We start from the raw sequence: 12,024 nt of genomic DNA on the forward strand, positions 1-12,024 counted from the left end.
ATTAACCTGAACATGATAAAAACCACCCAGAAAGCCTGAGGACCAACCACCAAACTAACATGGAAAAACAGACACAGATGGCTTTGATGGTTTTGGTCTTTTTTCCCCTCTGTTGAAGAAATAAAGGTGCTGTTTTATTACAGTTGCCAAGTGGGAATCGGAGAAGTTTCTGTGGGAAACGTTTAGCAAGTTTTCAGAAACGGAACATTTGCTGTATTAGCACTGTTTAATCATTATTTTGCTATTAAAAGGACTAATCATCGTCTCTGTCACCTCTTTACCTCTCAATTGAGACAAATCTTGTTTCTTTCTCTTTTATATTTTTGTTTACTGACAATGCTATCATGGTAATTTTATGAACAATAACCAAAAATTAAAAATCCTCACCAATGCTTAATCAAAGCTTCCTTTGTAATATTAGAAAAACATGTTGTTTTTTTTTACATACATTCAAAGGAAAACTTAACACAACTGTCAGGGTTGTTTTCTGGTGTCTAATGTACAAAGTCTAATGTACAAACTACAGGCGTGAGTTACACTGTTATCACACACACACACACACACACACACACACACACACACACACACACACACACACACACACACACACACACACACACACACACGCACGCACACACACACTGATCAGACCAGTTGGACTCTGCTGCCAGTGAAACATTCCCGTACTGGATTTTAATGGAAATCATGTCAACGTATCAGCGTCCTCTGTTGCTGGTGGGCCTAATTTTCCTGTGGACTTTGAGGGGGGGAGGTGAGTGACCCTTGTTGAATCAGTGTTTGAACAAAGATGAAATTCATTTTTAGCTCCTTATTGAAATCTAAAGATAGAATCTCTCATAATTATGAAGATTTGCTCCAGTTTCTTTGATCAGTGTCAACGTTAAACTTTTTAGAAAATAAAGTGGGCTCATTCAGTGGGATCTAACTTTTGCTGAAATGAGTAAATAAGCTCCAGATCAGCGGTGGAACATCAGTAATGTCAGCAGGTGTTGAAGCTCCTGAAGCTCACACACAGCACTGCAGGCGCCTTCACACCCAGATCCCCACAATATTCACCTGAGCTGAACCGAGTTTTAAAAGAAATACACTTTTAGGCTGAAAAGGACTAAAATGTAGCAGCAAATGAACAGAAACCTGAACAGCTCAACTCTGGAATCTTGTGGAACCTGCCTGCGCTCTGCTCACATTCCAAAGTCCACACCTTCACACGACCGTCAAATATTAATCTGAAGGTTGATGGTGCTTCTTCATCTGTTGCTTCACAGAATCAAGAATCTGTGTTGTGGGACAAAGATGCATCCTTCCGTGCACTTTCCCCCCTGGAGGAGATACTCTCATCCGCTGGATGCAAATGCCTGACAAAAATATCATCCATTCATACTATGACAACAAAGACCAGCTGGGATCACAGATCACCTGGAGGTTCAACCAGGCAGAGATCATCCTGAATCGCACAGTCGGTGCCGATGATCTGGTGTCAGACAGCTGGAAGCATCACGTGAAGAATGTGTCCCAGTCAGGTGACCTCACGTTGCAACATGTGTCTTCACCCCAGGAGGGAATGTACACATGTGACCTCAGTAACGGCGAGGAAACATACGTCACCATCACGGCGTTGACCGTCAGCAAGAGTCCAGGTGAGACAGTCGGTGGGTCAAAGTTCAACCAGCTCAAATTTGACAGATTGAAAGTGACCTCATGAAGTAGATGTAAAGCAGCAAAAGGAAAATAATGAACCCAAAACCACCACAAAAGTTTATAAAAAAGCATCTTCATGTCATCAGTCAGCTGATTTAATGAAGAATCATTATTAAGGTTTGAGTGTTGACCTGAATTTCTTTGAATTTCAGCTGAAAATCAAACTGACCCGGTTGGAATTGGTGTCATTGTTGGAGTCCCAGTTGCTGCAGTTTCAGTAATTTGCTACTGCAAAAAAAATAAGTTGTCAAAATGCCGTCATTTAAATCAGACAAGAGCCGAAGATCAACCATAACAGATGGAATTAAGGTAACTATTTGTTCATTTATAATCCACATCCTTGTCTTACATTTCATTACCTAATTAATCCTTCACCCTCTGCAGACATTTTAATGAAAATTGTAGTTTGAGATATTAAAATTCACAGAGAAACTGATGTGACTTTTTTTTTAAAAAAGCTTCATATTCATTTAAAGAGAGAAACCCTGATCGGTTCTTTATGCTGTCATAGTTTTGCGTCTTCATTTTTCAGCTGATTTTTAAAAACTGTTTTCTTTTAAATTTGCCACAATTAAGAGGTGTGTGCAGCCTCCAAAAGGTCACTACTGTCAATATCCTATAGGGACACTTTGAACCAGAGGGGATCCTATAGATCAAAAAGTTGACACAGTTTGATTCCGCACCCAAAAACGAACATCTGTCAGACGAACTCCAGTTGTTTCCCAGTATTTCAGTGAAAACGTGGACCAAATTGTTCTGAAGAGAGGCGCTTGTGCTGAATATGACGCGATCAAAACACAAACACGTGACGTGTAGAGGAAGAAGAAGCGAAAGTGAAAGTTCTCAACTTCGGGCTCCATCTTGAGTGACCGAGCCCTGATGGAAAACCTCTAATATTCAGGTAGCATTTGGTTCTTTCACTGCTGTCGTCTCGAATCAATGTTCCGCTGCGAGATGCGGCTTAATAACCTGCGTGTTCGCAATGAGCGTGCGCGTGTTTCGGACGCACATTGCGGCTGGTCGACGGGAATGTTGTGACGGATGATCAAACTTTGTACCGTGTTTCCTCTAACTGCGTTTTCCGCTAACCCTGAGCCAACATTTTAGAGGTTGAGGAAGCACATTTTAATACTCACAATAAGTCGACAATATTATTTGCAGTTAGTGGAAAAATCCACGGAAAGAGGGACACAAACGCGACAGTTTTAGCCTCCTCTCTTTGTCCCTCCACCAGGGGGACAATCAATCCTTTATTTAAAAAAGGAGAGTATGTAAAGAGGGAGAGATCAAGGCATTCCATTTTATTGTTTTAACAACTGGTTCTTTGTTGAATATGAATTTGTTATTATGGATTTATGAAATGTGTTCTGTTTTGAATGAAGCAGTCAAGAAAACGAAAGGAAACCTAAACCCATAGTGTTTTGATATCTTTGGTCCTGTACATGTGGTCAGATAAGATTAGTCTGAGCAGAATTGGGTGTTTTTTGCCCTTTGCTGTGTGTCATCTATTCTATTCAGCATGTTGGGTTGCTTGACTTCTGTTGGGTTGTGTCAACTAGATGCATCACTTCTGAGATATTGACACACCTTTTTCCTGAGGCTGGCTCCAATGCTGCCAACACACCTGGCCATGGATATGGTGGGACTTCTGTGATGAGTGGGGTCAGAGGTGGTGGACAAGCTCTGCTCCAAAACAAGCTTGCTAGATATGTTTGGGATCTCCTCCGCCACAACCACCAGCTGCAACTAGTAGCTGTGCACGCCATGCAGAGTTTTGACCTCTAGGTCAGGCTACAAATGTTTTTTCCAGCACCATCATGTGTTCGTGAGAAACATGATGCGCCTGATCAAAAAAGCTGCTTGTAATCTGACAGACGAGCCATGATGAGATGTCAAGGTGCGTTGTTGAAAATGAAGATCCTCTTCTTGGAATCCTGTCTGAGATGCAGAAGATGATGCTGCATTTAACCGACTTTCATAATGTGATGACGTATTTCTGTTTAGTTTTGAATGCATTCTCATCTTATTTGCTGAATTTAATGTTGAGAACTGACATCTTGAAAGAATTTAGGTTTTCTTGTAAACCATAACCTGATAAAAAATGATTTAATTTGTATTTGTGTGCGTCCGTCTAATGCCACCGCACCTTTTGAAACACCCAGGAGAAACATTTTTTCCACAACTATTTTATATTTAACATGGTGTAAACTTTTAAGATGTCCCTAAACTTTTTTCCAATATATGTGGCCTGTATGATGTACAGGGTTACATCATATAATAGATTTTGATGTGAATGAGCCGACAATACGTCATTGGACAGACCTCTGCTTGTCTTCATGCTGAGAATCATGTTCTTTAATCTTATTTTCTGTGTCAGCAGACTGTTCCTGCTTAACCGTTTAGACTCACATTTAAAAATGAGCGAATGTGTGATGGAAGAGGAAGAGAGAGCAAAGTCCATAGTGTCCAGCTGTGTGTCCATGAAGAGTAACCAGTCAAAAGACCGCCCTTTCAACTTTGGTATTGGACCTCAAGGCTCACCTTTAAAGTAAGGTTTTCTGAACCACATAACTCTGCCTTAGAACATTTCACAACCACACAAAACATCATTTTGTGGGTATTAGCCTCTACTATCGTGAAAAATTAAATTCATCAGGTCCTTAAAATGAAACGGTGCACAGTCCTTTCACCATGTTGGCCTGTGGAAAACCAGTGTTGTCAGGCCCGATGGACCAGCGTCCCCGTCGTTGCCGGACCACCGTTGGCCACCAGTTGGGTTTTGGGATCAAAGTGGGGGTGTTTCCTGTTTCTGGTTCTCCTCACGGATCCATGACTACAACATGTTGCTGCAAGTGCAGAGACGTTTGCTCTGGAAAGAACTTTAGAGCACATTCAGTGCTGCAGGATGAGGGGCTGGAAAAGGTGCCAGTTCTTTTCTCACTGCAGGGAACAGTTAAAAAAAGCAGCTTAAACTCTGAAAACATGAAAATTATACAGAGACATCATTGATTTATTGATTCAGTTGTTATCCAGAATGTATTAAAAATGTTCCTGTTTGATAAAAATGCAGTGAATTGGGATTATTTAACTACAACCTCTCCAGATTATTTACCTTCATCACAGTCTCATCACTATTTCTGATGTTTCCTCAGGATGGACGAGGACAGAGCAGAGTCCACAGTGTCCAGCTGTGTGTCCCTGAAGAGTGACCGGTCCAAAGATGGACTGATAAACTTCAGAAGTTCAGACAAAATGTAAGAAAACTAAAGTGTGATGATGTGTTTGTGTGCCAGCTGTTAGTCACATTAACAGCAGCAGGTTGTGAGTTTATTATTGGAGATGTTTAACACTTAAACCTCAGACAGTCATATAGTTACATACTTAATGTGAATATTGTTGATTAGAAACAAGAATCATGTTTTAAACTGAAAGATGAATTCAGATGCTGGAACAATATTGAGTCTTGATCAGGTTTTTTCATCCTATAAATCAAAGGACTAATAGAGACGTGTTTCATAGTGAGAGGGGGGAGCACATCCTATCAAACTGGGACCAGTCAGCTCCACCAGGAGAGTCCTCTTGTTCACAATCTGGAAGCAGATCTGGAGATGCTGAAATGAAGCCCAAACAAAGTAAAATTGTTCAATATAAAATTGAACTTGTGATGTCATGAATTTGTAGTTGTGTTGATGATTTATGAGAGATGGAAATCATTGGTTTACTTATGTTCAGGAAGTGATCTACAGGAGGTGATAGAAGGTCATAAGATGAGTCTGAAGAGAAGATGTGAACATGTGACTGAAGGAACTCATGAAGCAGGAAGTGGAACCCTGCTGAACAAGATCTACACTGAGCTCTACATCACTGAGGGACAAAGTGAGGAGGTGGACGCACAACATGAGGTGAGACAGCTTGAGATAACCTCCAAGAAGAACATCCAGGACACTCCAATCAAGTGCCAGGACATCTTCAAAGTCTTATCTGAGCAACAGAGACACATCAGAGTGGTTCTGACCAACGGTGTCGCCGGCGTTGGAAAAACCTTCTCAGTGCAGAAGTTCAGTCTGGACTGGGCAGAAGGTTTGGAGAACCAAGACATCAGTCTGGTGCTTCCGCTCTCATGCAGGGAGCTGAACTTGATCAGAGATGAGCAGCACAGTCTTCTCTCACTGCTTCATGTCTTCCATCCAACATTACAGAAGATCAGAGCAGAAGACTGTCTGGAAACTTCTGTTCATCTTTGATGGCCTGGATGAAAGCAGATTTTCACTGGATTTCAACAAGCATCGGGTCATCTCTGATGTCACACAAGTATCGTCAGTTGACCTGCTCCTGGTGAACCTCATCCAGGGGAACCTGCTTCCCTCAGCTCTCATCTGGATCACCTCCAGACCTGCAGCAGCCCATCAGATTCCTCCCTCGTGTGTTGACAGGATCACAGAAGTACGAGGCTTCACTGACTCCCAGAAGGAGGAGTACTTCAGGAGGAGGTTCACTGATGAAGATCTGTCCAAGAGAATCATCTCACACGTCAAGGCCTCCAGGAGCCTCCACATCATGTGTCTGATCCCAGTTTTCTGCTGGATCACTGCTATAGTTCTGGAGGACATGATGACCAGAGACCAGAGAGGAGAGCTGCCCAAAACACTGACTGACCTCTACTCACACTTCCTGAGGGTTCAGATAAAGAGGAAGAAGCAGAAGTATGTAGGAAAGCAGAGACCAGAGGAACTGACTGAGGCTGACAAAGAACTCCTTCTGAAGTTGGGGTGGCTGGCGTTTGAACATCTGGAGAAAGGAAACATCATGTTCTACTCAGAAGACCTGGAGCAATGTGGACTGGACGTCTCCGAGGTGTCGGTGTACTCAGGAGTTTGTACAGAGATCTTCAAAAGAGAGAGTGTGATCTTCCAGAAATCAGTCTACTGCTTTGTTCATCTGAGCATTCAGGAGTTTCTGGCTGCCGTCTACATGTTCCACCTTTACACCATCAAGAATAAAAGGATTATGGAGTCTTTCCTAAAATATTTGAAACCAAACGACTTTTTCCGGTTTGCTGGGTTGTTTAATAACGATCCAGCCACATCTCTTGATGACTTCCTCAGGAGAGCACTAATGAAATCTCTCAAAAGTAAAAATGGCCACCTGGACTTGTTTGTTCGCTTCCTTCATGGTCTCTCTCTGGAGTCCAATCAGAGGATCTTGGGTGGACTGTTGGATCAGATGGACAGCCACCCAGAAACCATCCAGAAGGTCCTCAACAACCTGAAGGAGGTGAACAGTGATAAAATCTCCCCAGACAGAAGCATCAACATCTTCCACTGTCTGATGGAGATGAAGGATCAGTCAGTCCATCAGGAGATCGTATCATTCCTGAAGTTGGGGAAGAAATCAGAGAGGAGACTGTCAGAGATCCACTGTTCAGCTCTGGCCTACCTGCTGCAGATGTCAGAGGAGGTTCTGGATGAGCTGAACCTGCAGCAGTACAACACCTCATATGAGGGACGACGTCGCCTGATTCCAGCTGTGAGGAACTGCAGGAAGGCCGAGTAAGTAAAGATTTCCGGGGCCGGACATCGGCGTTTAAATCAACCGAGCGGATCATGTCAGGTAGCAATACCCCCTCCAGTGGTCATTCCTTCAATTCTTTATTTCCATTGCAGCGTCCATAAATTAAAAAAGAAAAACAATTCATCCAGAAATGTTCAACACTGGCTGGATATAAGTTCAAAGGTCAATCCAGACAAACCAACATAAGGCAGGAATAATAGGAGCCACAAGTTAACTGACTATCATGAAATTACTGTCATGTCATTAAATCACTTTTGTTTGTTTGTATACATCGTATTCTAACGACAGAAAAACACATTTTAACTAATGACACGTGACTATTTTGCTTCATTTGTTCAACGTAAAAACAGCCGGCCTCGTTGGTTTAAATGGGTGTTTTAGGTCTTTGTGGCGGTTCCGTTTGGAGCCTTTATGTGACCCACAAAGGTGTTTGACCCTTTCCACACCCGTTAGGTGGCAACTTCATCACTAGCAACAAAACGTGCAGTGAAAATGATTTGAAGGGAAACAGGCAGATATAACAGAAGCTGAGGGCAATCGATGCAACCAGAGACACTGATGTCATCGATCGGATCGCTGAATTAAGACTTGACGCACGATAGTACAAATTGGATGAAATGCAAAATATCCAAAGAGCCGATAGACAGATAAAAAGATGCACGTTTCTTTAAACCATTTGCTATAATCATTTTAAATATTGAGTAATTGTGAGCTGTTCTAAAATAAGATAAATGTTAAGAACAATTCAGTTGCATTTCAGATCTGATGGTCGTTCAAACTGTTGCTCTATGGTGTTGAATTTAGCTTTTCCAGGAAATGAGCTCCATTTGTGTTTAGGTAGATTCTCAGATAAGTTGATTAGAAATCCCAGAGTTTGACTCACTATTTTTGTTTCATACACAACAGACTGCCTGGTAGTTTTCTTTCAACGAGTCATTGGGAAGTTGTGGCCTCAGCAATGACGTCAAACCCTTCTCATCTACGGGAGCTGAGCTTAAGCGAGAACCAAAGCCTGACAGATGCTGCAGTAAAGTTACTGTCTTCTGCAATGATGCATCCAAACTGCAGACTGGAGACGCTCAGGTCAGGAGGCCTCTGTTGGTCTTTTCTAAATTTCTTTACATTTTCTGCTTTTCTCTTCATTTTCAGATTTAGAAATGTGTTTTTATTTGCCCCATTTATTGGTTTTTTAGGTTGTCGCACTGCAGTTTATCAGAGATCAGCTGTGACTCTCTGGCCTCGGCGCTGAGGTCCAATCCCTCCCATCTGAGGGTTCTGGACCTGAGTGAGAACCAGCTGCAGGATCCAGGAGTGAAGCTGCTCTGTGGTTTTCTCCAGGATCCTCTCTGTAAGCTGGAGACTCTCAGGTTAGCTTTATTTTATCTTCGACATAACAACTAAACAATGAAAGGCTTCAAAATAAACTCCATTGACTTTTGGAGAAGATAAGTGTAGTATGAATTTAAATGAGCCATTGAAAGTCAATTTTATAGATACTTTTTAACTATGTTGTTGCTGTAATATCCCAGTTTATCAGTGGGGGGCAGAGCTCTCCTGACTCCAAGGGCCCTGATTAAATAATGAAATAAAATGAAATAATGATTTTGAGCAAGTGTAATATGACTTTTCCTCCAATAAGAGATCATTTCTTGCCATGATTCCTGATCCAGACTGAGTGACTGCAGTTTAGCAGAGATCAGCTGTGATCCTCTGGCCTCGGCGCTGAGGTCCAATCCCTCCCATCTGAGAGAACTGGACCTGAGTGAGAACCAGCTGCAGGATCCAGGATTGAAGCTGCTCTGTGGTTTTCTCCAGGATCCTCTCTGTAAGCTGGAGACTCTCAGGTATGCAGTGAATTAAATACTGAAATGAAAAAGACTGAAAGCTGATCTGGTTTATGGTGGCAGAAGGAACTGACGGCTTTTCTAAACCAATACTAAATGATTACTGTATGTGCAAGAACTGTAAAATGGCATCTTTCATCTGTCATTCAGATTAAAGGACTGCAGTTTATCAAAGATCAGCTGTGACTCTCTGGCCTCGGCGCTGAGGTCCAATCCCTCCCATCTGAGGGTTCTGGAGCTGAGTCAGAACCAGCTGAAGGATCCAGGAGTGAACCTGCTCTGTGGTGCTCTCCAGGATCCTCTCTGTAAGCTGGAGACTCTCAGGTCAGTCAGAGATGATCCAGTACTTTCCCAGGTGTAACTAGTTAGACAATAAATGTTTACATGTTTGATCTTTGTTATAAACGTAGTGTTACAGTTCTCAGAAAAAAGACCACACAGGACAGATTTGCAGTATTAAATTGGTTGTGGAAATCTGTCCCATGTGAGGATGGTCATCAATGACTAGAAAGGAAGTATCAGTTGTAGATTTGTCTTGTTTTATTTTAGGCTGGCCACAAAACCACCCAAACATTCAGACAAATCAAAAATGGTTCTTCCTGTCTTTTAAAGATCAGAAGGAAAACTAGAAAACCCAAAAAGAAAGCTGCTGCAGTGCGCCATGCCCCTTCTCTACTGAGAAAAGCCATCCCAAAAAAGAGAAAAGCCCAAGTGTGAAGTGAGCACCCTGTTAAACCTTGGTACCGAAAGCCTGCAGTCATTCTCATCTTAGGTGGCTTCATTCCATCCAGAAGCCCAAACCTGCCTCCCTCTTAAAGGGGCAGCAGGTCAGTCCAACCACAGAAACCTTCATGAAGATCTGAAGCTTTCAGCATCCACAATTGTTGCACCTCACTTCCATTGGAGTCCAAATCAGAAGTCAACAAGTTGATTCTACACCGATTCTACACAATGCAACCATTTTAAAAATGTTTCCATGCAGACGTTTTCACAATTTTTTATATAAATCTGTTTGTTCATCGCCTCCTTCTTTTGTAATGATCATTAAAGAAAATGACCTTATTGGAGTTTTTCTCCTCACAAATATGACTTTCTACGAACGATGCAATAAATGCAGCTTGCAATCTAAGACAATATGGAAGTATGTGTATATAATAGTAGTGGAAGTAGCTCATAAAATAATACATTTTCTCTTCTCATCAAATCTTTCTATGTTATTAAAGAAAAACCTGCTCTTAGTCAACAAAATCTAAGACATCAACCAAAAATCCTAATTTTCTATAATCTAATATAAAACAGTAGAGAAGACTCTTTCTGCAGAGACACTGGTGGCAGGAATGCAGAAGTATCACCTGCTCAACTTGGAAGGTGGAGCATAAACCACCAGCTGAGAAGGTCCTCAGTGAGAGGAAGTGGTGGAGAACCATGAACCTTGCTAAGCTCCACCTCAGCTCCAGAGACGGGCTGAGCTGGAGCTGTGGCACCAGGTATCGCCCAGAAGAGCCTCCAACAAACAAGCTCTTCTCTTGGGAGGAGAGGGCTTTGAATCTCAGCTCAGTGTGCTTGTCTCTAGTAGGTCGCAGCTGCACCTTTTCCTGAGGTCCTTGTTGATGACCTGAGGGGAATTGATGCTCCTGCAATGTTTTCTGGCAGCATTGAGCTTGCAGTGGGGCAATCAAACACACTGTGGGGTGGCTCTCTTTCCTTCTCTCATCTGGAGAACAAGTGACACCAGCTGCCAATCATTGTTGGAGAAATGTGCAGTCAGGGGAACTATGCGTCCAGACTATAGCCACCCTTCCAGCATCCAGCAGTGTCTAAAACCTTTGATTTGGTTTCACCAGAGAGTGTAGGGATTGCAGGGTCGCTGCAGCATCGCCCACAAGCTATCAGGAGTGGGTCGCTTTGTCCCAACTCCTGACAAGAGTTGAGTGCTATTGAGAAATGTGGTTTCACAAACTTGGAAGGTATTTTGACCCACACACACTTTACATATGGTGTAGATCTTGTCCAACCGCCCTGAAAGAACCCAAAATACGAACATACGGCAGATAAGCCGGTGCAGGACGAGAGGTCTGTTGCTTGTAAGCTGTGTTTTGCTCTGGTACATGTTGATTTTTATTTGTCTTCTCTCAAAATAATTGTTATTTTAGACTAAGAGGCTGCAGTTTATCGGAGACCTGCTGTGACTCTCTGGCATCGGCGCTGAGGTCCAATCCCTCCCATCTCAGAGAACTGGACCTGAGTCAGAACAAGCTGCTTGATTCAGGAGTGAAGCTGCTCTGTGGTTCTCTCCACTTTCCAAACTGCCGACTGGAAACTCTGAGGTAAACACCGTTCTCAAAAATGTCCATTATTCCATCCGAGGGTCCTCACACTTTCTGAGGGTGTGTGTTGTGCCCAGTTCCTTCAGGAGGGAGGGCCACACGGTGACCACTTATTCATGATAAATTGATTTAAGGACAATGAAAAAGCCGACAGATGGTAACCAAAATTAGACAAAACTACGTGAGGGTGCCTGGTAGACACCAGCCAACGAGGAGGGAGATGGTGAGGGAGACAGGAAGTCATCTAAGACAGGTTGTGCCTTTAAAGATGAGCCACAGGTGAGATGGATCTCCATGATGAGATGGGAGGGAAAGAGGTGGGAGAACCTGGGAAGAGTGAGGGCCAGAACAATATATATTCTCCTTTGGAACAGTGCAAACCTGAGAGGTTGGAATTGTGGTAATTACATATTACTATCATTTTTTAACCTGTAACTAAATTAAATATTTACAGCTCATGCCTTTGATTAACCTTTCAGATTAATACTGGTTTCTCTTATAACCTTATAAAAGTTTCCCTTCTTTATTTAGATTAAGGCGCTGCAGGTTATCAGAGATCAGCT

The 12,024-nt window shown here is 42.6% G+C and overlaps 1 long non-coding RNA gene across 1 annotated transcript; it reads left to right on the forward strand.

Moving 5' to 3' along the window:
• Positions 1-614: 614 nt before the first annotated feature.
• LOC115251250 (uncharacterized) lies at positions 615-2,009 on the forward strand. Its single transcript, XR_003889818.1, has 3 exons — positions 615-772; positions 1,287-1,658; positions 1,872-2,009. It is a non-coding gene; the product is annotated as an uncharacterized lncRNA (long non-coding RNA).
• The last annotated feature ends 10,015 nt before the right edge of the window (positions 2,010-12,024 follow it).

This window comes from Takifugu rubripes, chromosome 10, assembly GCF_901000725.2.
Source record: "Takifugu rubripes chromosome 10, fTakRub1.2, whole genome shotgun sequence".
Taxonomy (NCBI): domain Eukaryota; kingdom Metazoa; phylum Chordata; class Actinopteri; order Tetraodontiformes; family Tetraodontidae; genus Takifugu; species Takifugu rubripes.